Here is a 25957-nt window from a genome sequence, read left to right as displayed (position 1 = left end):
TATGTTACAATGCACAAATGAAAGGTGAAAAATTTGGTTCTATCAATTTGCATGCTACTTTGGTCATAATTATTAAATATATGTCCTGATACAATATTAATAGATTGACAGATAGGCATCATGTTATTAACAAAGGAGGAGTTTTGATTTAAAACTCCCCCTTTTCGTATCAATTTGAATTTGACAATACAATACTATCAAACTTTAACAGTATTCACTCTAACAGTATAAAGATTAGAAGATGTGGTATGATTGCCAATGAGACAACTCTCCACCAGAAACTAAATAACGTAGAAGTTATCAACCATGACCAAAATCCATAGCAAGCAATAAAAGGTCCTGAAATGGCAAATGGAAAACAATTCAAACTAGAAAACTCATAGCCTAATTTATGTACTAAACAATAAACCCCCAAAAACTATGATATACAACAACAAACTATAACCACTGAATAACAGGCTCCTGACTTGGAACAGGCACAAACAGAAAAATGTTTGCAGGCACTCCAACCCTCCCCTAACCTGGGACAGCGGTTTAATTCAGCACAACATAAGAACAAACTATAAAAATCAGTTGAAAAGACACTGAAAAATGATTTAGTTTTGTAAACTTCTAAGAAGTTTAATTCCAATTTATGAGGGTCTGGAGGGGGTTTACAGAATAGAGATTGATGGGCCAAATCTACAGAAAAATGGACATGTTTTATACAGGAACTAAAATATAAATGTAATCCACGTCTTTAATTTATAAATTGTGCTGAGAATTAGGGACTCACAGACATTGAGATACAATTACTAATTCACTTCTGAAAAAAATACTTATCTCTCTGACGAATCTTAATGAATATGCAAAAGTGCTGCGGGTACCGTTGCTGTATCATATTTTGTTTGTAACATTTTTTTCTTATTTTATGTAAGTAAACAAAGCTTGAACACACATGATCTGTATTTTGATTGGTCCTTGTTTGTTCATCATTAAACCACAATGTCCAATAACATATAGTTTGAAATTATGCCCACAACTGTCCCAATCTTTCCAGTTCTATGTTTTCGATGACTTTTAGCAGACTTTCCACTTGTTATCTTCTCCCACCTTTTTGTTTTTTGTCAATTGAATAGGAACAGAAGTGGATCAAGTGCTTTAATGCACAGGGTTTTGGTTTGAATGAAAGATGTTCAATTAATTCTCTCTGCAAGTGCCACTTTAAACATGTAATTCATAAAGAAAAAACAAACGAGGTTCTAGATGGGGGTTACAGAATATAGAATAATTGGCAAAAAAAAAGTGCAGAATGAAGGGCAAACAAAATAAAGAACAGAGAAAAATAAGCAAAAATAATAAATTTAAAGAAACGATATTACTGGGTGCTAAAATATAAAGTGTAGAGAATAATGGGCAAAATAAATACAGAATAGAGAAAAAATGTCGATAACATTAAAGAATAAAGAAATAAGGGATCCCCATCCAGATCATCACAAATTATTTGGAATACACTAATCATACCCCCCTTCTCTTCGAAAACAAGATTACTGCATAGTAGCCCACATACTGGTTAAATTTTCGATTTTACAGCACAAGGGCATATAAAAGAGGGGCGAAAGATACCAAAGAGACATTCACATTCATAGGTCAAAAATAAACTGACAATGCCATGGCTAAAAAAGAAAAAGACCAACAGACAAACAATAGGACACAAAACACAACATGGAAAACTAAAGACTTAGCAACACGAACCCCACAAAAACTGGGGGTGATCTCAGGTGCTTCGGAAGGGTGAGCAGATCCTGCTCCACATGTAGCACCCGGTAATAAGTCTAATTCGGTAGGTCACATTCGGGAAAAGGGGACGGGACGACATTAGGAACAAATCAGCTATCATCTGTGAAACGGATATTCCGTAACGGTCAACCAACTCGTTATGGCGTCCGTAAAATTTACGAAGGGAAGATTTCAACTTCACCACTTGGAACTCTTGGTTTAATAGCTTCCTTGTGAGCAGCAACCCTCTAAAGGAAATCATGATAGGAAATACAAGCCCTGGAGTATCATTTCAACTGGGAGATATATACACCGTATGCAGGCTCTGCTGGAATGTTGCTACATAAAAATGGAAAGTTCACAATTGGGAAGCTGAAATCATTTCTTTTGTCATAAAGTTTTGTTTTCAACCGACCCTTATTGTCAATTTCTTGATGTAAGTCAAGATATGAGGCAGACTTAACTGTATCTGTTGTATCCTTTATCTCAATACAAGTTCGATGGGATAAATGCGTTCAACATAGTCACCAAATTTTGAATTATTTAGTGAGAGAACATCATCTATGTAGCGGAAAGTAAAGTTGAAGGATACTGCTAACTTCTTTTCTTTCTTTCTAAGAAGTTCCAGTATGAAGTCAGCCTCATATGAATAAAGGAACAAGTCAACAAGAAGAGGGGCACAGTTGGTTCCCATGGGAATGCCGGTTGTTTGTTGAAAAACACGTCCTCCAAACGTAAAAAATATGTTGTCAATCAAGAAATCAAGTATGTTGATAAAGTCAGTTTCAGAGAATTTTTTGTTAGAATCAGAGTGATTTTTTACAAAGTAGGATTTATCCCTCTCTAAGACAAGATACTTGTATCAACGTTGGCCGTACTTTTTTTTGAAACAAAGCAGGACCAACTCTTTCAATTTGTCTTTTAGTTTGGAATGGGGAATACTTGTGTAAAGTGTAGAAAAGACCTATGATTATCTAGGATTTCCTCTTTAGTAAGTGTCGCGGGGGTATATGCTGAGTTTCTAAGTGAATTGTCAATACCTAATTCATTTATCAAGCAGTTTATGTAATGTGATTTACACACAAAAACGATGTTGTTTGGGGCTTTATCTGCGGGGTCAACAACATATTTGTCATGGAGGTAGGACAAGTGCTTAGCTGCATTTGGGTCTTTAAAGATTGATGTAGCATGGGTATTATTAGACCTATTCAGTTTCTTAATTCTGATTTGTAATAACTCTAGTAAAACTAATCCTTCTGCAAAAATTTTCAAATTAAAATTTTTGACGTGCAAATTTGATCAAACTCCGATGAGAAATGTAAGTGCGAGGCGACCTTCCTTTACAAATATAGCATTAAATAAATGTTATACCACTACTTAGGGTGTGGCTATATTGCAATCACCGTGTCACGTCTGTTATACCGCCACAGAGAGTGGGGCTATATTGCAATCACCTTGCCAGTCTGTTATACCACAACTAAGGGTGGGACTATATTGAAATCACCGTGCCAGTCTGTTATTCCACAACTAAGGGTTGGGCTATATTGCAATCACCATGTCAGTCTGTTATTCCACCACTAAGGGTAGGGCTATATTGCAATCACCGTGTCAGTCTGTTATACCACCACAGAGGTGGGGCTATATTGCAATCACCGTGTCAGTCTGTTATACCACCACAGAGGTGGGCTATATTGCAATCACCGTGTCAGTCTGTTATACCACCACTAAGTGTGGGGCTATATTGCAATCACCTTGTCAGTCTGTTATACCACCACTAAGAGTGGGGCTATATTGCAATCACCTTGTCAGTCTGTTATACCACCACTAAGAGTGGGGCTATATTGCAATCACCTTGTCAGTCTGTTATACCACCACTAAGTGTGGGGCTATATTGCAATCACCGTGTCAGTCTATTATACCACCACTAAGGGTGGGGCTATATTGCAATCACCGTGTCAGTCTGTTATACCACCACAGAGGTGGGGCTATATTGCAATCATAATGTCAGTCTGTTATACCACCACAGAGGTGGGGCTATATTGCAATCACCATGTCAGTCTGTTATACCACCACAGAGGTGGGGCTTTATTGCAATCACCGTGTCAGTCTGTTATACCACCACTAAGTGTGGGGCTATATTGCAATCACCGTGTCAGTCTGTTATACCAACACAGAGGGTGGGGCTATATTGCAATCACCGTGTCAAGTCTGTTATACCAACACAGAGGGTGGGGCTATATTGCAATCACGGTGTCAAGTCTGTTATACCACCACAGAGGGTGGGGCTATATTGCAATCACCATGTCAGTCTGTTATTCCACCACTTAGGGTAGGGCTATATTGCAATCACCGTGTCAGTCTGTTATACCGCCACAGAGAGTGGGGTTATATTGCAATCACCGTGTCAGTCTGTTATACCACCACTAAGGATGGGGCTATATTGCAATCACCGTGTCAGTCTGTTATTCTACCACTAAGGGTGGGGTATATTGCAATCACCTTGTCAGTCTGTTCGTTCGTCTTACAAATATTTTGTAACACATTTCTCCGGTATGAACAGAATAACCTCATATTTGGTCAGAAGTTTGGCATGCGCAGTGATTAGCTGTAACGTATGATTTTATACTCACTCCTTGCAAACAATGTTTGAAAGGGTATATGTCTGTCTGGCTGGCTGGCTGGCTGGCTGGTTGGCTGTCCAGTGTCGTGTCATGCGCATAACTTTTGTACCATTGAACTTAGTTTGATAAATCTTGGTATGCAGATACATCATGGACTGGGGTGTGTCACTCTGACCATGACTTTCACGTTTGACCTCTTTTAAAGTAAATCTTTTTCCAATTTGTGTCTGGCTCATATATAACGTTTGTAGTCCTTAAAACGTAGGTTATCCAAACCTGTTAGTATGCAAGACAGTTTCATCATGGGCTTGGGTGTGTCATATACCAAAGTTAGATAACTCTGACCTTAACTTTGACCTATGTCTTCTTTGAAAACAAAACTTTGTGGTCTGTGCATACCACTTGTACCGTAAAACGTATGTTGAAAAAACTTGATATGCTGATGCATTTGGAATTGGGGTGTGTCATATATCAAAGTCCGGTAACTATAAATTTGACTTTGACTTTTGACCCCCATGATATTAAATCAGTCTGATTTGTGTTTGAAATTGGTTCATTATTTTTGTAGTGTATCACTTAGATTGACAAAACGTTGTACGCAGAAGCATCATACTGACCTTGACTTAGACCTTTAATTTCTGAATTTGCAGTGTACAAAACTCAAACTTTCTCCCCGAGTCAGTATAATTCTGTCAGATTAACCTATCAGTAATCATGTGTCAACCTAACACAGAGGCAATGATTATATAAATTAAATGAATGGCTGAAAACCTAAAAATGGTACTGTCTCAATACTGAATTTCACAGCAGCAACTCAAATACATGTACGGGGGATGGGGATGGGGAGCGGGATATTAGTCCAGGTATGCGGACAGCTCTAGTTGGATGTGTCAGACACCAAATTAGGAGTGGGGTTCTACTTAGCACGACAACGCATGCATTCTTGATATATAAGATTGCCAAACATAATTTGTACTTTAATAAATAGAGTCACAATCTTTTGGGCACGGGGAGTTTGGAACACCAAAAGGGATTTACAACTACTATGAATACCAAAAAAGTTAAAGACTCACGTCAGCGAGACAGCAATTAATGACATAAAAATAAAAAGACATTTAGAGTATGAGGCCTTGGTGACCGAGTGGTCTAAGTAATTCATCTACTGTATCACTGGATTGTCAATACTGAGGTTGTGAGTTCGAACCCGTAAGACGACCAATAGCTGTTAGCTTCTATGTCATTTGGTCTCGGGTGGATAGTTGTTTCATTGGCAATTATACCACATCTTCTTATTTTTATAGGATTGTCAGTTTGCCCGGCTGCCGGTGGTTCTCTCCAGGCACTCCGGCTTCCTTCACCAATAAGAACTGATCGCCACGATATAGATAATAGTGCTGAAAGTGGTGTTAATCACCAATCGATCAATTAACATTTTTAAAAAGTATATAAATGTTTAAATGTTCGGCTAGTCCAATGATGAGGGTCTGGATGGGGTTAACAGAATGGATAATAATGGGCCAATTCTACAGAAAAATGGGCCTAAAAAAATAAAGAATAGAGACAAGTAGACCAGAAAAATAAAGATTAGAGGATAATGAGGTGCTTAAATATAAAGAATAGAGAACAGTGGGCAAAAACTTTTAAAGAACAGAACAGACGGCCTACAAAATCAAAGAATACAGAAGTAAATGACCCCCTCCCCCTTCAGACCCTCGTAAATTACTTTAATGAGATCCACTTTCCATATTAAATCTGAAAATAAGTATTTCATACTCATCTTTCTACAGTTATTACATATGAAAAGTCAAAATATAGATAATACTTGTCGACATCAAACCAATATTTTACACATTTAATAAGTTTCGTCCGAAACACATTTGATCTCAAACATTTTTACGAAAACAAATTAAATGTTCTTCGAAATAACTAAGCACAAATAAACATATTCTGAAAAGTAAAATTATCATGCAGTATTATTTTATGTTAGGTATATGCATATTTTATATTTTGAAGCTTTTAAATTAAAATTACATAGATTTTTATTCTCCTTAACTTCATTTTGATTAATAGGTCATAGTTCATTTCATAGCATAGGGTCACAGTCCGAAACAATCATATGCGAATTTGAACGAGAAACGTTTTTTTGCCCCATTTAAATTTAACAAGTAAATTCTATTTATAATGTTACATATCTAAATGTACATATGCGGGTAGAAAAGTTAAAGACCAAGTGTCTTTTCAACAGTATACTATTTCTTAATTTTTGAACTTTTAATGAAGTGTGACTTTTATATGATATAACTATCATTGTACCAATTGTACTAGAAAGTCTCGTGAGATTTAAATCTACTTTACTTTGTTTTTAAGGACGGTACATGTAGATTAAAATACTAAGTAGAGACAAGATAATATAGTATGTAACGAGTTAATCGCACTGAACGAGAAAGAAATTGAAAGCGTAACATGTGACCTAGTATAACATAAGTCTTTATTATGTTGCAGATGTATCTGCATAATATTGCATATCTTTTTAATGGAAAACAAAAATTATAATCAAAACAAACAGCGTCAAATATAACTCAGTTCGAAAAAGAAAAAAAAATCAATTCTCTTGAAAAATCGTGTTTAAGATGGAATGCGGAGGTTGTCATTCGCTGGGAATTACTTAACGACGAGACTCTGCAGGTAAGATAAAAAAATACTTTTAAATAAAAATAAGAACACTAATCAAGTTACGTATGTATATAAACGTTTTTCGGCCAAAATTCAACCACAAAAATGATAGCACTATATTTTTCAATTGCATGTACTGTATCCAGCTCCTTAGATCACTCTGCAAACTAAACTCATAAACATGCATACATTTCGTTAGTCGGTGAGGCCCTTATAAATGGCCTTTGGAAGTCTGTGGTTCATTTCGTTAGTTGGCGATGCCTTTCGTTAGTCGGTGATACTTTTCGTAAGTTTGTGATGGGTTTCATTAGTAGGTGATAACTTTCGTAAGTCGGTGATACATTTCGTTAGTTGGTGATGCATTTCGTTAGTCGGTGGTGCATTTCGTTAGTCGGTTATGCCCTTCAATTAGTCGGTGATGCCTTTAGTAAGTCTGTGAAACATTTCGTTAGTCGATGATGCCATTCGTAAGTCGGTGATACCTTAGTCAGTGACACATTTCGGTAGTTGATGAGACCATTCGTAAGTCGGTGCACATGATACCTTAGTCAGTGACACATTTCGTTAGTCTATGATACCTTTCGTTAGTCGATGATACCTTAGTCAGTGACACATTTCGCTAGTCTATGACACCTTTCGTTAGTTTGTGATGCCTTTCATATGTCAGTTTTTACCATTCGTTAGTTGGTGATACCTTTCGTTAGTCAACGATACCTTTCGTTAGTCGGTGATGTCTTTCGTTAGTCTGTGATACCTTTCGTTAGTCGGTAATACCTTTCGTAAGTCGATGAGGCATTTCGTTAGTCGCTGATGCCTTTCGTTGATAGGTGATACCTTTCGTTAGTCAACAATACCTTTAGTTAGTCGGTGATGTCTTTCGTTAGTCGGTGATACCTTTCGTTAGTCTGTGATACCTTTTGTTAGTCGGTAATACCTTTCGTAAGTCGATGAGGCATTTCGTTAGTCGCTGATGCCTTTCGTTGATAGGTGATACCTTTCGTTAGTCAACGATACCTTTAGTTAGTCGGTGATGTCTTTCGTTAGCCTGTGATACCTTTTGTTAGTCGGTAATACCTTTCTTTAGTCAGTGACACTTTTCGTAAGTCGATGAGGCATTTCGTTAGTCGCTGATGCCTTTCGTTGATAGGTGATATCTTTCGTCGGTCGATGATACCTTTAGTTAGTCGTTTGTATCTTTAATTAGTCGCTGACGTCTTTCATTAGTCGGTTATACCTTTCGTTAGTCGTTTGTATCTTTCGTTAGTCGGTAATTATACCTTGTGTTAGTCGGCGATACCTTGTGTTAGTCGGCGATACCCTTTGTTAGTCGGTGATGCCGTTCGTTAATCAGGGATACCTGTCGTTAGTCGGTGATTCTTTAGTCAGTTATACATTTCGTCAGTCGATGATACCTTTCATTAGTCGGTGATACATTCTTAAGTCGATGATACCTTTCTTAATTCGATGATACCTTAAGTCGGTGACACCTTTCGTAAGTCGGTGATGCATTTCGTTAGTCGCTGATGCCTTTCGTTGATAGGGAATATATTTGGTCGGTCGATGATACCTTTAGTTAGTCGTTTGTATCTTTCGTTAGTCGCTGACTTCTTTCGTTAGTCGCTGACGTCTTCCGTCAGTCGGTGACACCTTTTGTTAACCGTTGATACCTTTTGTTAGTATGCTTATTCTATGATTGAATAATAGTCGAGATGTATTGTATCTTAGTGACCAAAATGGTATACCTGTGCAGTTATATCTATTTCAACATATCGTTAAGGAAGACATAATTACACCAGTCTGTGTTTATCTATTTATACACTCTTCGTAACTTGTAATATATCTATAAGGTATATTCTGTATATCGGATACCCGACCCTGTGGCTATAGACTTTAATATATTATTAATCCTTCGTATTGCATTCAACTTAAGAATTTTAGAAATGTAGATTTGAACATTTTTAGGACTCAAAATTGAGCCTTTGGGTTATTCCTTTAAACAACACTGCGACACGTACCATTCATACCCTATTTCCTCCATCACTAGATACAAAGAACAACTGACATTTGGCTTTGTCAAGAAAGATACCCGTACACTCCGTACAACAAAATATGTCACCGTACTATTTGTAAACAAATTGTAACTGGCTTGTGAATTGAACATTTTCGTTTCCAAAAATAATTGAGTTTTTTCATTTAATCATTTATCGTAATTATGAACAGGCATCATATTTTCTAAGTTATTTTAATGAAATGCTACATGCAAACAGAAAATTAATCATTAAAGAATAGTGATTTGGGCTTCAAATAAATAATTAGTAAAAATTAAAAATATCAAATTTCCAATTGTTTTCTGAAATTGTGTATTGATCGGCAAAATATCTTTGACAATAAACGATTTCTATGAATTTTTAAGTAAGTACGATGTTAAATATGTTTTTAGATTTTCAAAGTTTTGTTCTCTAGCGGATTGATGTATTTAAATATTTATAGAATCGGTGGATGTTTAAAGCATTCTGGAAAACTGTTTATGCATTTTAATAACATGTTCCTGAACACTGAAATTCTGATATAGGAGATACTTATGTATAAATGATATTTTTTTAATTCATATTCTCCCAAAGGACCCCCTTAAGTATAACTTTTTTGTATACAAATTACAAAATGACTATCGTGGGCTAAAATAATAAGGCCTAATTTACAAAGGACTTTGTTTATAGTAATATACAATATAATAATAGATCTTTATCTAAGGAAATTTTAATTCAGTTGAATTGCCATTTAAATGTAGACTGTTTATTTAAAAGATAATTGTAAACCTCTTCCTTCAACGCAATGGATGACCTGCTTCACGATAAAACAATGAACGGAACAATACCGAGATGTACAAAAGGTCGAATGTCAAAGCGTTCGTATAGCAACTGGCTTTTTGTTAATAGGAGTTCGATTTGATCAACTGGTTTAATTAGTTATTGGAAGTCGAAACGCAATGGGATGATTTAAGATTGATAAGAAGTTTATATTCATAATTCAGACATTTAATTCAAAATGGATTTTTTCAAAAGAAAAAAGTGGTTGCTACGGCAACGCAGACGGTCAAAAACTTAAAGTAAGTCAAACACAGTTAATATGGTTCAGTATAGATATTTTATTATTTTATTTTGGAAAGATACGACACAACAAAAAAACTAAACAATTTCAGATTCGTGGATTTCGTATCCTAGTATCTGGTAATTGCATTACATGTAATCGTTTCCGATATAAATCGCTAAAATTTTTGTATTCATGAAATTTCAGAGTTTTATTTGTTTAGAAGTTTCAGTCTTATACAATTTATAAAACCTCTAATACTAGAATCTGGATAGGATATCCTTAAACTCTGTATCATTCATTATTTTAGCCATTTTCTCTATTCTTTAATTTTAACACCCTGTTATTCCTTATTCTTTATGTTTTTGGCCTATTTTTTCTATTCTTTATTCTTTATGTTTTTGGCCTATTTTTTCTATTCTTTATTCTTTATGTTTTTGCCTATTTTTTCTATTCTTTATTCTTTATGTTTTTTGCCTATTTTTTCTATTCTTTATTCTTTATGTTTTTGGCCTATTTTTTCTATTCTTTATTCTTTATGTTTTTGGCCTATTTTTTCTATTCTTTATTTATTTGATCCTTTTTTTTGTAGTACTGACCCATTATTGTCTATTCTGTAAACCCCTGCCAGACACTTATACATAATGTATAATTACCTGCTACAATTCTTAACGATCACAAATGTCCAGTTCAACTGTGTGTGTTTTTTATAAGTTTCGTGATTAGATTTCTGTATAGGGTTGTGCGGACTCGTTGTTATGGCCATCGCGTTATTTTTCTCTTGGCCGTGAATGTCTACTTGTCTTCTACTTAGTTTCGACTGATAATTTTTGTCTTCTTGTTTGTTTTCTGCCTGTCTTCTGGTTGTCTTCGAATGTTGGTTTTTGTCTTCTTGTTTGTCTTCTGATTGTGTTCGACTTATGTTTTTTGTCTTCTGTTTGTCTACGATTTATTATTTTTGTCTTCTGCTTGTCTTCTGGTTGTCTTCGTCTTATGATTTCGTCTTATGATTTCGTCTTATGATTTCTGTCTTCTGCTTGTCTTCTTGTTTGTCTTTGATTGATGGTTTTAGATACCATTTAAATATGGTATTTTCACACTTTTTTGCTTGAAATAGTTAAATTCAACAATTTTAAATAACACTTCAAGGAAACCGATGAAGTTACATGTATCATGACAAGCGCATGGAATTGATTTTTTGGCCTCACTTTTAGAATTAATGGTACGAAATTGATTGATTTGATGTGGTACATATTGGTTGCAGGAACTTTACTTTGCTTCATGTTTGTGTTTGGAAATACTAAGTTTGGTCGTATCAAGAAATATCAAAATTGATTTAATCTGGAAATTTGATGCTTTGTTTGATCAAGAATCTCAACACTATCATTGTTAGTGCCAAAGTTAGAATGGATACAGGTAGGGGAGGTAAACCGATTCCTCATGAAGAAGCAAATATGGTCAAATAAATGCCGAAAGACATTCCTTCAGTAATTCTTACATATTCAGGGCGAGACAAATTTAAAATTAGAACATTTCCGATTGGACCTTTAACTACACCCTATATAATTACTACTAGTATATAATACGTAGAAATGTTCACCGGTAGTATTTAAGTTTTGAGAAATGGAGTCTAGGAAAATAAAATATTTGTTGTTAAAAAAAACATACAATTCTAGAAATTATAAAATGTTAAAGAGTTAGCGTAGAGGACTGAAGGTACGACGAGATTGCCATGACGTTTGTTGGTCTTATTTAGGACTTGCTTGGCCGTTGTACGTCACAGCAATCTCCGACGACAGCAGGTAACAGAGGGGTCTCAAATTTACCTTTTACTTGTGTTGGTTCTGTATCGATTATCTTTCTGCTATTTTGAAGATTTAAAAATTGTATCATTGAAAGGAAGATTTTGGTTTACGTCCATGAAACAGCATCCACAAATAATAACAACAGCAACAAAAAAGATACCCATAGGTCAACAGACTGTCTTCAAGTCAGGTATATGACAGTTATTTCCCATTCGTTTGATGTGTTTGAGCTTTTAACTTTGACATTTGATAAGGGACTTTCCGTTTTGAATTTTCCTTGGAGTTCGGTATTTTTGTTGTTTTTCCTTTCACTATGAGATGTGTCCATATTAAGATATATACATTAACCTCTAAATGACCTTGGGTTTAGATAAGTTATGAAGTCAGCAGACTATAACTGACATATTAAACAACAAATTTGTTAATGACAACAACACTTAGCTACGGTAAACGAAACACTAATTAGCGAAGTTTCTGGTTTTACATTTTAGATAATAAAAATCATGTTTGTTTCACCTTATTGACCAAGAGAAGGAAGTTGATGGCAGAGGCGGATTTAAGGGGGCAGGGGGTCCGCCCCTTGTGGATCTCATATATGTTTATTGCATAGACTTTTGACTTGTTCCACTCCTAACGTTGCCTAGTTGTCTCCCCCTTTTCAAAATCCTGGATCCGCATCTGGATGATTTATTGAGCAATACGATCTAGAATATATTTTATTGGAATTGGACTAGGCAAGGCTTAATATTCATTAAGCAAATATTGTATACATGTAGTATTCTATAAGATGGTACTGAATAACACACATATACACAGAAGCCAAATACAAGCTACCAGCATGGAAACATTAGATGTTTGAAAAGTACAAATAGTACTTAAATTTATAATAATCTGACATGAAGCACTTCATTCGTGTAGATCTATTCAAGATCTATAAATCTCAAAAGCATTTAAATACATAAATTGTATTTGATAAGAAATACGAGTTTTAAACACTTGAAACGTCCCATTAAGGTGTATCGGTTGTTGAAGACAATTCTCAAAAGAATACCTTTTATATTCCGATATATCCACGACCTTTCTTTAATAATCAATCAATCAATATTTGATAATACTTGAGATGAAAAATCGAATACCTTAGATTATTATTTACAGTCTTTAAAATTAAACTCAGATGTCATGTTTAAAATTCTTTATCTCTAGATTTGAAACGTTAAAAGTTGTATTTATTTTTTTCAAATGTAATTATTTGAAGTTTTTAAAGTTTGATATCTAATTACAAGTCGGTATAATCCTTTGATATTTTTTCTATGACTTGTATAGCTTCATTTGATTTGAAGAGTATGTTAGATAATAAGCACGCTGTAACCTAATAATGCACTTATTATAAATTCAAAGTCAAAGTCAAAATCAAATTGTTACTTTATATGACCAAGGTCTGAAACAACTTATTTATGATTGTGTGGATGGGATTTACAGAATAGAGAATAATGGGCAAAAATTATAAAGAATAGACAAAAATTGCCTAAAAAATTAAGAATACAAAAATGAAGGACCCCCCCCCCCCCCCCCATCTAGACCCTCGTGTCTTTCTTTCTATTTAAATAAGAGGCAACAGATATTACTGTAGGTAACTTGTAAATCAAGTTCGAACTAAGAGCTCAAGTAGTGAAGTTGAATTATATATCCGTTTGAAAATTTCATGTAAGCTATCGCAAGTTTTTTTACCGTTATGATATATCTGTTTCACAGATGACGATGGATATGATGCAACTGTTGTTACCACAATCCCGTCCTCTTTTTTCCTCGAATGTGACCAATCGAAGCAGACTTATCGCAAGATTTGTACTTACATTAGTTACACGACGGGTGACACATGTAGATCCTGCTCTGCTTATGCTTTCGTAGCATCTGAGATCACCAAAGTTTTTGGTGGGGTTCACGTTGCTCAGTCTTTAGTTTTCTGTGTTATGTTTTGTGTACTGTTGTTTGTCTTTTTATCATTTTTCGTCTTTTGCCATGTCATTGTCAGTTCATTTACGACTTTTGAATTTGAATGTCCCTTTGGTACTTTTTGCCTCTCTATTTTGAATATAGAAACCAGATTCAACAAATCACGTGAATTCTGTTCGAGTGAAACCGGATTCGTCGACAGGATTAGTATCTCCTGCCTTGATTGAATCAACCGCAATGCGAATTGCGAAGAAAAATTATGTCAATATAGGAAATACAGAACACACATAATGTACTGATCAGACGATTTTTTGGTGTCTTGAGATCAAAAACAGCAGAAAGATGTCTCGCGTGAGGGTCTGGATGTGGAGGTCCTCATTTCTGTATTTTTATATACCATTTTTATATATTCTTTATTTTAGTTTGCCAATTCTGTAAACCCCATCAAGATCATTCAGTCAAACAAATTATTGCTTGTATCAAGTATATGCATTCTTTATCATTAACAAAAACGGGTTCCTAAAGCCGTAAAAGTAAATGTAATTAGAATGAAGCAAATCAACATTTTATATATACAAATAAACATTTGTCTGATGCTGGCATGTCAGTAACTGCTAGTAGTCCTTTGTTAATGTATGTATCATTGTCATTTTGCTTAGTTTCTTCTATTACATATTCAAACATCGGACTCGGACTTCTTTTAAACTGAATTTTACTGTGTATTGCTGTGTTTTTGTTTATTCTACATTGGCTAGAGGTATAGGGGAGGGTTGAGATCTCATAAAATATATTTAACCCCACCGCATTTTTGCGCCTGTCCCAAGTCAGGAGCCTCTGGCCTTTATTAGTCTTGTATGTTTTTTTTTTAATTTCGGTTCATTTATATAAATATGTTTCGGAGTTTAGTGTGACGTCCATTTTCGCTGAACTAGTAAACATTTTTGTTTAGGGGCCAGCTGAAGCCCGCCTACGGGTGTGGGATTTTCTCGCTGTGTTGAAGACCCAATGGTGGCCTTGGGCTGTTTTCTTCTCTTTGGTCGGGTTGTTGTCTCTTTGACACATTCCCCGTTTCCATTCTCAATTTTATTATTTTTGTATTTTGTAATTTCAATTCTAAAATATAATTGCGTTTTCAAATAGGAAGTGTGTTTTCCTTAAACAGTATGTCAAGTGTGCGAGAAAATGATAAAAAAAAACCTTCAAGTTGTTAAAATTGCAACCATGCTAATGTAAAATTTACGTGATAATCAACAGACAATTAATAGACTTATTTTACCTAACAAAGTCAACATCCAATTAATTTCAATTTAAACCGATGACAATTAGTAGATTAAAATTTCAAAATTCGCCACGTCCAAGATCGGTGAGTAGATCTGATTGTTGTAACCCGACTGTACCGTAAATATATCCATTACCTCGAATAGCGTTGTATTGATTGTCGGAATCAGTGACAATTTAATGCCTTATTTTAAGGTGACATTTTATAACTGTACTTTACAATATTTTTGTAATGAATGAAAATTAAACATTGAAACTGGGATTTAAACCTATTTAAATACGGTATATAACAATATTTACCAATTAGTTGTCATGAATATTAACATTTATTTAATCTTGAAAGAGAGTCATTAGCGTATTAACTTTACTTGGAACAAGACGGGACTGTTTCTGTCCGAAACCGTAAGTAAAAAAATGTTAATTTTGTCATCCTGATTTCACATCAGATTTTATATCTATGTTTTGTGCTTTTAAATATCTCTAGTATTAATCGTGGCAATGGTTAATTTATAAAACAAACTCTCATTGTACACAATTTCGAGCATTTCATTGCACAAGGAATACATTATATTATATACTAGTATTTTGTACGTGTTAAATATTTTATGTAAATCACCAGTTTTTAATCACGCGACATTAACTTTTCATTAATTGTACCACCATGTGCGCATAAAGTTATGAAAGCAAAATGAAAAATTTTCAGAGCAATTCGAATCATGGAAAGAATTGACACAGGAAAAGCTGATCTATACCGCAAGGCAAATTTCTGTATCTTACATTTCCCCATTTTACAGTTGTGGTCTAATTTCTCCGCCCCTTATCCTAACCGACAAACTTTATTTTTTTTCATTTTTGCTCAACGTCAAAAATATGCATGAGATATTTTCCACTGGACGTAAAAAAAAAACCCAACTAATATCAATGCTAAAAAATGACAACAATATTAATAATGATAATAATGATAATAAAAATTATCATCATAATTAATTTCATTTTGATTAATATGATCATTATGAATATTATTTATTTATATTCCCACATCGAACTCGTAATAATTGAAAATGAAAGTTAATTCTGAAAATAAACAGCTAACTTCCTCCTTAAGAGAAAATGAGTACAAATTTATCACATGTATTAAGTCAAATATGCACAAGAGAATTGTTATATATTTTAGGTGCACCACACTGTTCTTAAAATCTCAGGTGCGGATCCAGGATTTTTAAAAGGGGAGGGGGAGTGCCCGCAAGATAATGATAGGAGTGGCACTCGTAAAAATTCTATGCTATAACCATATATGTAACTCCATAATTGGGGGCCAGGCCCCCTGCCACCCCCTAAATCGGCTTCTGAATCTTTGTAGGCTGCTATCATAAAATTAATTGAATGACCTGTCGTCATGCATCCTTTCACCTTGTTTATAATTAACTGCAGAAAATCCATTTCATAAAATTATCTTTCATGATAAATTTTATCACAGGGCTTTAAACGAAAGTCTTCCTGTTATTATTGCATGACATGGATGCGATTAACTCTCTAGAAATCAATTGATTGGTTCCGTAAACACCGTTTAATGGACAAGGATATTTGTTCTAAGATAAAATATTAGTATTTAATAGTTTTTGTTTACGACTAAATGATGATACTAAAAGTCATGACGTAGCTGTCACTGTGATCAATTTTCAGATAGAAAGTTTTTTCTGTAAAGTGTCCTTATGTTTGTTGCACTAATATCATTCAAATATACATATATTTTTATTTTATTGACCAACACTATGTTGTGGTATATTAGATTTTGAAAGTAAGATTGGTGTGAAAAGGTTAAACCGAGGAATTGACCTCTTTTGTCCATCAGTCTCGTTAGTTTCCGACATCCGCCTTGACACATCCCTAGGGGCAGCCGATAACTACTACGGTCCTAAGGTAACAGTTGTTGGCAGAATAAGTATGGGGCACTCGACCTGTATAAGATTTCAACGTAGATAGTTTATGAAGTTTCGCCGAAAATAAACAATAAGTCTAGGTGCTCTCGGACGCGACATCCCCCGATCCCTAAAGTCAACAAATTCATACAAAAATGTAGGAATGCTAAGGAGCTGACAAAAACATTGAATAAACATCCAAAAGTCTTGTGAAAGCATTTGAATTGAAGATAATTTAGAATCAGAAATTTGTCATATACATGGAATTCAGTGGACGAACCAACAGTAATTTCATGACGTTTATCTAGATCTTAATTTTCAAATACAACTACTGCTCCTTGATATACCGTGATTGTTCCTTGATATACTTTGATTGTTCCTTGGTATATCGTGCTTGCCCCATAGGTATACTGTGATTGCTCCTTGGTATACTGTGATTGCTCCTAGGTATACTGTGATTGCTCCTATGTATATTGTGATTGCTCCTAGGTATACTGTGATTGCTACTTGGTATGCTGTGATTGCTACTGGGTATACTGTGATTGCTCCTTGGTATACCGTGATTGTTGCTTAGTACACCGTGATTGCTCCTAGGTATACTGTGATTGCTCCTAGGTATACTATGATTGCTCCTTGGTATATGTGTGATTGCTCCTAGGTATACTGTGATTGCTCCTTGGCATACTGTGATTGCTCCTTGGCATATGATTGCTCCTTGGTATACTGTGATTGCTCCTTAGTATACTGTGATTTCTACTTGGTAAACCGTGATTGGTCATTGATAAATGTGTGATTGCGCCTTGGTATAATGTGATTATTCCTTGGTATAATGTGATTGTTCCTTAATATATATGCATGATTGCTCCTTGGCATACTGTGATTGCTCCTTGGCATACTGTGATTGTTCCTAGGTATACTGTAATTTGCCCTAGGTATACTGTAATTGCTCCTAGGTATACTGCTATTGCTCCTTGGCATACTGTGATATTCCTTGGTATACTGTGATTGCTCCTTGGTATACTGTGATTGCTCCTAGGTATACTGTGATTGCTACTTGGTATACTGTGATTGCTCCTTGGTATACCGTGATTGTTCCTAGGTATACTGTTATTGCTCCTTGATATACTGTGATTGCTCCTTGGTATACTGTGATTGCTCCTAGGTATACCGTGATTTCTCCTAGGTATACTGTGATTGCTCCTTGGTATACTGTGATTGCTACTTGGTATACTGTTATTGCTCCTTGATATATGTGTGATTGTTCCTTGCTATATATGTGTGATTTCTCCTTGGTATACTGGGATTGTTCCATGACATAACGTAAACGTGGATGTTTTCGCTAGTTGTTATCTTCTATTGAAACTTTTAGCGCGAGATTTAAATTCGTGCAGCAAACAGTAATGGCGCCTTTCACATGAATACTTGTTTTTTTTGTTAATATACAAACTTTTCTCATGGGGGTTTTTCTGCGGATTTAACGTGATCGCGAAATAAGCGAAAACAAACCCAGCGCTAAAATGTTCGAGTTCATTCTAACGAAGATACTGAATTCAGAATCTAAAGGACTATGGGTAATCTCATTGTTCGTACACCAAAATGAAAATAACGTTACGTCATTGGTTGAATTTCCATTGTTTAGGACGTTTTAATCCAATCACAACCTTTTTGGAAAAAATTACCAAGAATGCAATAGATTCTGAAACTAAGAGATTAAGAATAATGGGCAATAAAATAAATAGAGAAAAATGGCATAAAAATTATAAAATACAGAAACGAAGAACTAACCATCTAGACCCTCCTAACTTTTAAGTTTAATGGGATTGATGCGACCAAAAGTCACCGTACAGTCTACTTTGAATAATATACTGTGAAAGTCTGAGGTGAAAGTGGTCATGGTCTTTGTTAAATACATCAGCTACTGTGTTTTTCTCCTTTCGGCAAAATTTAATATTCTGCTGTAGAGTTATCGTGTTTTTTTTCAATGGAAGAATGAACTAATCCCTGGCAATTCAAAAGTACTTACACATAACATTATTCCAATAACTTCCTAGCATTACAGAAGTGCGATGGTTTTGGGAAGACTACTTTGTATGTTTGCTACGAAAATTAATGACAGTAAAAGGAAAGTTTGAATTATATCGCCAGTCTATTATACTTGAATATTTTATAATAAAATGGTTAACAGAATCTTAAAACTAATTGCACTTAAACAATCTTCAATAAAAAATCGACTTGATCTCATTAATTTTGTTTATTGACCTTTAACTTATAAAAGAAACGTACATTTATAATGTTATCCAAAGAAATAAGAATCACAGAGCGATTCTTCCATAGTCGGATTATAAATTTTGACATTTTTGCAACCAAACAAAACCTTGGTTAGAGTTTGAAAGAAATGGAGAAATCGAATATCGGAAACCAATATAGGATGGTTTGAATTGGGGTTCTTCACTTTCTCATTGTTTACTTTTGGATTTTTTCTCTATTTCAATATTTTGTCCATAGTTCTCTATTTTTTGTTTTAAAGAACCCCATTATTCTCTATTCTTTACTTTTTTGCCTATACGTATTTTTCTCTATTCTTTATATTTTTTGTCCTTTTTTCTGAATTTTTTGTCTATTATTCTCTTTTCTGTAAACCCTACCCCATCTAGACCCTCATACAGCTTTCATCAAAAGTTGTTATCGTCTGTTCACTTTCTTGGCTGAGCCATAGTTCATATGAATAAAAGGAGATGTGGTGTATCTGAAAATCGAACTTAATGACATGATAAACTACTGGTTTAGATCGTTAATGTAAATGACCAGAGTATTTTTATAGTTTTTTCTCAGATCGTTCTGGTTTAGTAAATTGTATAGACAGCGAGCAAAATTCGCTAGATAATCGTGGAGGCTTATATAAGCGTAGCAGTTCGATGCTTTAATTAGGTCTACCTTGATATTTTTTGGGGTAAATTATCAAATGAATTAATATTTCTGTAGTAGCTCTCCGGGTATTTGTAAAACATTTGTATTTGGCGTCACAGTTGAAGATTTTTTATCGGGAACCCGAGACCATCCCGGTTTTTTGTAGGGTTCGTGGTGCTCAGTGTTTAGTGTTTTGTGGTCTTCATCGTTTTCCGTTTTTTTTTGGTAACGGTTTGTTATCCCTTTTGTATCTTCTGCCTCTCTTTCATGTAGCAAGCGCTATGAACGCAGCACATGCAATTTCGGCATTTTATAAATCCCCAAGTAACATGCTTTTGTCAATATATAAAATACAAAAAAATTTGGTTGATGGTTGAAATCTAAAAAAATAACTAGTATAACTACGCCGCTGCTCAACGTTCCGTGACAAATATTTCATACATACAGTATTTAGGTCGATGAAAAATTTTGAATTAATAAGACAATTAGGTTCGGAAAAGTAGATAAACTAGGTATATAGAGGGCTGGAAATTTAGACTGCCACTGGAAAATAAGGGTTCTTGAACATTTAGAAACCAGGGCACTCTCTACAAGAGTCCCCATTCCGACCAGACGTGACTGTGTATTTAAACATCCCACACTAACAAATAGGCGCTCCACTTTGGCAAGTGTTCATAACTGCCGGTGGGAGAAGTTAAGGGATGACCATATTTATATTCCCCCGTCAACCCTAGGTTCGAGACAACTGAGAGATTGATATATTGTATTATTATACTACATGTCAAAATGTCAGATTTTGATTGGTTAATACGAGGGAGACAATTTACTCTATTCTATGGTAAATACTCTATTACCCTTCACGAAGACGCTTGATCAAGTGTGCGCTTTATTAAATACGACTCTATCCTATGGCAAATACTCTATTACCCTTCACGGAGACGCTTGATCAAGTGTGCGCTTTATTAAATACGGATGGTTGTTATATACAAGACGTCATAGTTTATTACTTTGAATTTGAAATTTAATCGACAGTAATAACAGAACATTCAGTATAATAAATTAAATAACACATATCTGAGAGGGTGATAGAGCAGATTGTTACCCCTCGAAAAGACATTGTCAACCTTGGCTTCGCCTCAGTTGACAACGTTTTCTCGGGGTAACAATCTGCTCTATCACCGGGCCTCTCAGCTATGTGTTATTTATATATTGTCGATGGTCTATTAAAAAAACATTTTAGACATTTAAAAATACTTAGTGTCGTTGGGTTGCTGTTTATTGACGTTTGTTATAATTATCTCCTTTTATTCAGAAATAAATAACCATTTTTGTTCTCTACTGTTTATGAGCGAAAATGTAATCCTAACTCAGACTACTAAATCTTATTTTTCAATTGAACTCAATGTGATCCCAATGAGATTCGACCTCTACTTTTAATCATTATTCTAAAAGACAAAATATTTTATGTTTTGACCTTGCGATGTGTTAACTTATAACTTTGCATTTCTATCCTTTTAATTCTATAATCAATCTTAATCGATTTGAGCGTGACATGTATGGTAGTTACGAAGTTTAAAGCGTTATTATGTAGTTTTAATGTCCGTGTTAATGCTCCTTCATGTCAAGACACTTTTGAGGTTTTTATTTATAAGCTCTTAACCAAACATTTACTTGAAGTTGTTGGTCACTACTGAATGAGACTTATTTTGTGAGTATGTATTATACCTCGTATATATTTTTTTTAAATGAATGCTCAAAGACGACTTCGCATGTTGTACATTTTTTTGCGAATTTGCAGTTCTAGATGAACTCAGGCCCACGGTAAAATTCGTTTATGCTAATTTATTTTCAACAGTTTTTGTTTATTTACCTTAACATCTTTCTTATAAGTTATATATATAGAATGTGACCTACCAAATTAGACTTATCACCGAGTTTGTACTAATATGAGCAACACGACGGCTGACACATATGGAGCAGGATCTGCTTACCCTTCCGGAGCACATGAGATCACCCTCAGTTTCTGGCAGGGTTTGTTTTGCTCAGTCTTTAATTTTCTATATTCTGTTTTGTGTACTGTTGTTTGTCTGTTTGTCTTTTTACTTTTTTAGCCATGGCGTTTTCAGTTTATTTTCGACTTGTGGGTTTGAATGTCCTTTTGATATCTTTTGGCTCTCTTTTAGGGTAAATCGAACGACGAAAATTTGAAATGTTTTCAGGATGTTTTATACTTGTAGTATAAATGTGATAATATTTTTAGTAATTAATATAATGAAACTTTAAAATGTACACCTTTTCCGTTGTTTCACAGACATACTTTGGGTGTAGGGTATGCTGTTATAAGCTTTTAACCAAACGAACACTTGACAGTGTTGGTCAGCATGTGCGGTCAAAGGTCATATTATTTTAATTTGTGGGTATGTAGTTTTTGAAATTTTTCTTCAAAGATGATATCTAACACCGGCTTTTCTAACAATCGTACAATATTAAGGTCCTCCGTAATTTGCCTTATTTTCTTATCTATGCAAACTATATTTCTATCAGTAATGAAGATATTAAGGTCACACGTACATATCGTTTTGTTTCAAAAAAGTAATTCACCAGTTTATGTTTCGTTAGATTTGTTTGCGCACTTATTAAGAATGTTTACTTGGATATGATCGAGATCTGGAATGTCAAAACCCCAAAGAGTCACGTGACGCCAGTAAGACATTTAGACACGTTATTTATTTTCAAAATTTTATGCAAATAAAGAACATCATATGGGTTTCCCTATTTAGAAACAAAAGACTAGAATAATATTGTTCTCAACCTGCTATGCTTGTGATATTGACTGCTGGATGCTTGAGCAAAAATCACTAATCCTGTAGATATATCAAAATGTTTGAAACCTTCAAAGTAAATTCAAACATTGAGATTGTTCGTGGTCAATCGCTAGTTTTCTTTGAATATATATTTTTTTGTGAACTGTTGTATATCCTGTCATTTTTTTCTCAGTTTGGCCATGGTGTGGTTATTCTTTTTTTTCTTCGACTTTTGGGTTTTTTCATATTGCCTTTCTCTGGTAACTTGTTTGAAACATATTGCAAATACTCTGTACGTTACTGTCACGTCAAAACAAACACTTCCATCGCAACGTTACTGTCATGTCAAAACAAACACTTCCATCGCAAATACTCTGTACGTTACTGTCATGTCAAAACAAACACTTTCATCGCAAATACTCTGTACGTTACAGGGAAAACGGTACTATTTATTCTGCCATAGGCGACAATACTAACATTTTCTAAATTTACCAATTTTTATAATAAAAACCTGGACAAAACAGTTATGTGTGATGTTAGTACTTTATTATTCTGTTTTAAAAATTGAAGCCAAATAGTATCATGACCAACTTCCAACGGAGCTTGTTTATGTTATCCATGCCCACCGTCATTTTACACCAAATTTATGAAATTTTGGAAGTCTTTTCGAATAATTCTCTAGAAAATATTTCAATGGGTTTCAAAATTATATTGTAAATATACACACTGCAGTTATTCATAGATAAATAAAAAAATATATTGTACCCTTACATCCAATCACACCGTTCCTATGTTGACGTCCTTCACCTGCCTAGGCCAACCTAATGCTGGGAAAATGTAATAGTACTATTTTCCCTACTAGTACTGTCATATCAAAACAAACACTTCCATTCTCAATTTTATGTTTTGGAATCATGAGTAAATGTTGACGATAATAAAATAAAAGCTTCTTTTTTTTAATTTTGGGGTTGGGACGTGTCTGTCCTTTTCAATATCAATATTTCAAATTTTCTAAATGAATTAAGTACTGTTATTTATAACACATAAGGGGTTACATATCGTGGGAGAATAGTAATATTATCTCATATTTGGAATGTAATATTAACACAAATTTAAAAAAAATCTAGTTTTGTTTTTGGAATACCTCATGGGAGTTTAACTCGAATAATTACAACGCCCTCTTACGGTCAGTGTCAAAGGAAGTGATAGCAGTGAGCGGATATAAATGTTGGATTAATCACGTTAATGGGAGATATAGATTGTAAAAAACGCATTTCAAAAGGGAGACAACTCTTGAAATTACAAGATTTAAGATTAAACATAAACCGAATACTTCGGTCCCTCCCCGTCATCGTCTCTCCCGCTAGCGAGCCATCGTAGAGCAGTGGAATAGAACGACTGAACTATTAGGGTTAGAACAAACATACCACAGGACGAAAGAAATTAAACAAAAATTTGTTTCATATTTTTCAGTTGTACCTGGCCAGTAACTAATTGAGACGAAACCATAAAATCTCTGCGTTATATGATTTTACCATTTTAATGGACCCTGTCTGGTTTTAGAAATAGCTGTCCTTTAACATGTTAAAAATCAGTTTTGAATATCAATGACCTTATCCTTACAAATAATCAGCGACTACACAATTATAAGTGTGTTTAAATACGTATCGTAAAACTGATCGAATATTGATATTCTTATAAACTTTAAATACTGCATGCAATCTTAGCCAAAGTATTTGTCATTTAAATCTGATAGCATTTATATACAAAATGCAAGATATGTCATACTTAAATTTAAATCCTTTAATTAACAATAGTTAAATGCATTTAAGACTAATTGCATTTTTTTGACGTGAGAAGTCAGAAAGCAGGTGTTTAAGAATAACGTCGTCAAATGTTATACTGTATACATGTATATGTAATTAATTCCCCGGTCGTAGATTTAATTAATCCATTGTTCTATTTTAAAATGTTAAATATATCCATGTATCATGAAATAGATTGATTAATCGATTGTTGCTTAATGTTTAATTTCCTGATATATTAGAGTAGACGTTTATTTGTAAAATATAAAAATAAGGAGATGTGGTATGATTACCAATGAGACAACTATCCACCCAAGTTCAAATGAAGTGGATGTAAACAATTATAGGCAACCATACGGCCTTCAACAATGAGAAAAACCCATACCATATGGTCGGCTATAAAAGGTCCCGACATGAAAAATACGAAACAATTCAATAGAGAAAACTAACGGCCTAGTTTATAACAAAACGATTTACGAAAAACAAATATGACAGACATGAACCAACGACAACCACTGAATTACAGTTTATTTTGATGACTGCGAGTAAATTCTACTGAACGATAACTCTCAACATTCTTTTTTTCCCTCGTTACGTCAGCGCATTAAGTAGTGATTTTGTAAATTTTTTAACTTTTGTACAGATTCAAGGATTTTTTTAATTGCCTTTCAGGTGTATAAGTATGCTGAAATTCGCCATACATCCTTTCATCTGGTAGTTTTCAATAGGGATTTTGACCAGTTTGTTAAATATATTTTGCAAACGTTCCCAACAATATCTGTATAACTGGCATATAATATCATTAAATAAAACGATTTGCTAATAAAAAATACAATTAAAAAATGCAACACCTTAAAAGTGAAACGTTGGACACGTGACTTCTTGCTGTAAGCACTTGCTTTTTTGTCCTGAAAGTTTATACGGAAATGGTCGACCTTGTTTACATTTGTATATGCTCTCAATTCTGAAAACAGATACTTTTCTGGGGTTGGATAAGATAAAGGCGAATTCACTCCTGCTGTTTGATTAATTTTTATTTGTTCCTTCTAAATACTGTATCAAAAGAACCAACTTTAATTAAAATTACACTATTTTTAGTTCTTTTAAAATTTATTCCATAAATAAACTTTAAGGTAACAAATATAAAAATTAATTTGACAAACATATCTCAGTGTCATATTTGTTTTTAGTAAATTGTTTAGTTATAAATTGGGCCGTTAGTTTTCTCGTTTGAATTATTTCGCATTTTTTATGTCTGTGCCTTTTAAAGTCGGCTATACGGTATGGAGTTTTCTCATTGTTGAAGACCGTACGGTAGCCTATAATTGCTTGATTCCACTTTATGTT

The 25957-nt window shown here is 34.2% G+C and overlaps 1 protein-coding gene across 3 annotated transcripts in view; it reads left to right on the top strand.

Moving 5' to 3' along the window:
- The first annotated feature begins 6753 nt into the window (after positions 1 to 6753).
- The window catches only part of LOC127713091 (uncharacterized), a 29170-nt gene continuing 9966 nt past the window's right edge, over positions 6754 to 25957 (top strand). Inside the window, exon 1 of one of the 3 annotated variants that reach the window (XM_052219710.1) lies at positions 6754 to 7064. The gene's annotated coding sequence lies outside the window, so the exon portion shown is untranslated. Of the gene's footprint in view, positions 7065 to 9901; positions 10159 to 15528; positions 15578 to 25957 lie in introns of those variants that run through there. The other 2 variants (XM_052219708.1, XM_052219709.1) reach the window with 2 other exon arrangements.

Source organism: Mytilus californianus, unplaced genomic scaffold, assembly GCF_021869535.1.
Source record: "Mytilus californianus isolate M0D057914Y unplaced genomic scaffold, xbMytCali1.0.p SCAF_8, whole genome shotgun sequence".
In the NCBI taxonomy this organism is placed as follows: domain Eukaryota; kingdom Metazoa; phylum Mollusca; class Bivalvia; order Mytilida; family Mytilidae; genus Mytilus; species Mytilus californianus.
This window is presented reverse-complemented; position numbering and strand designations above follow the sequence as displayed.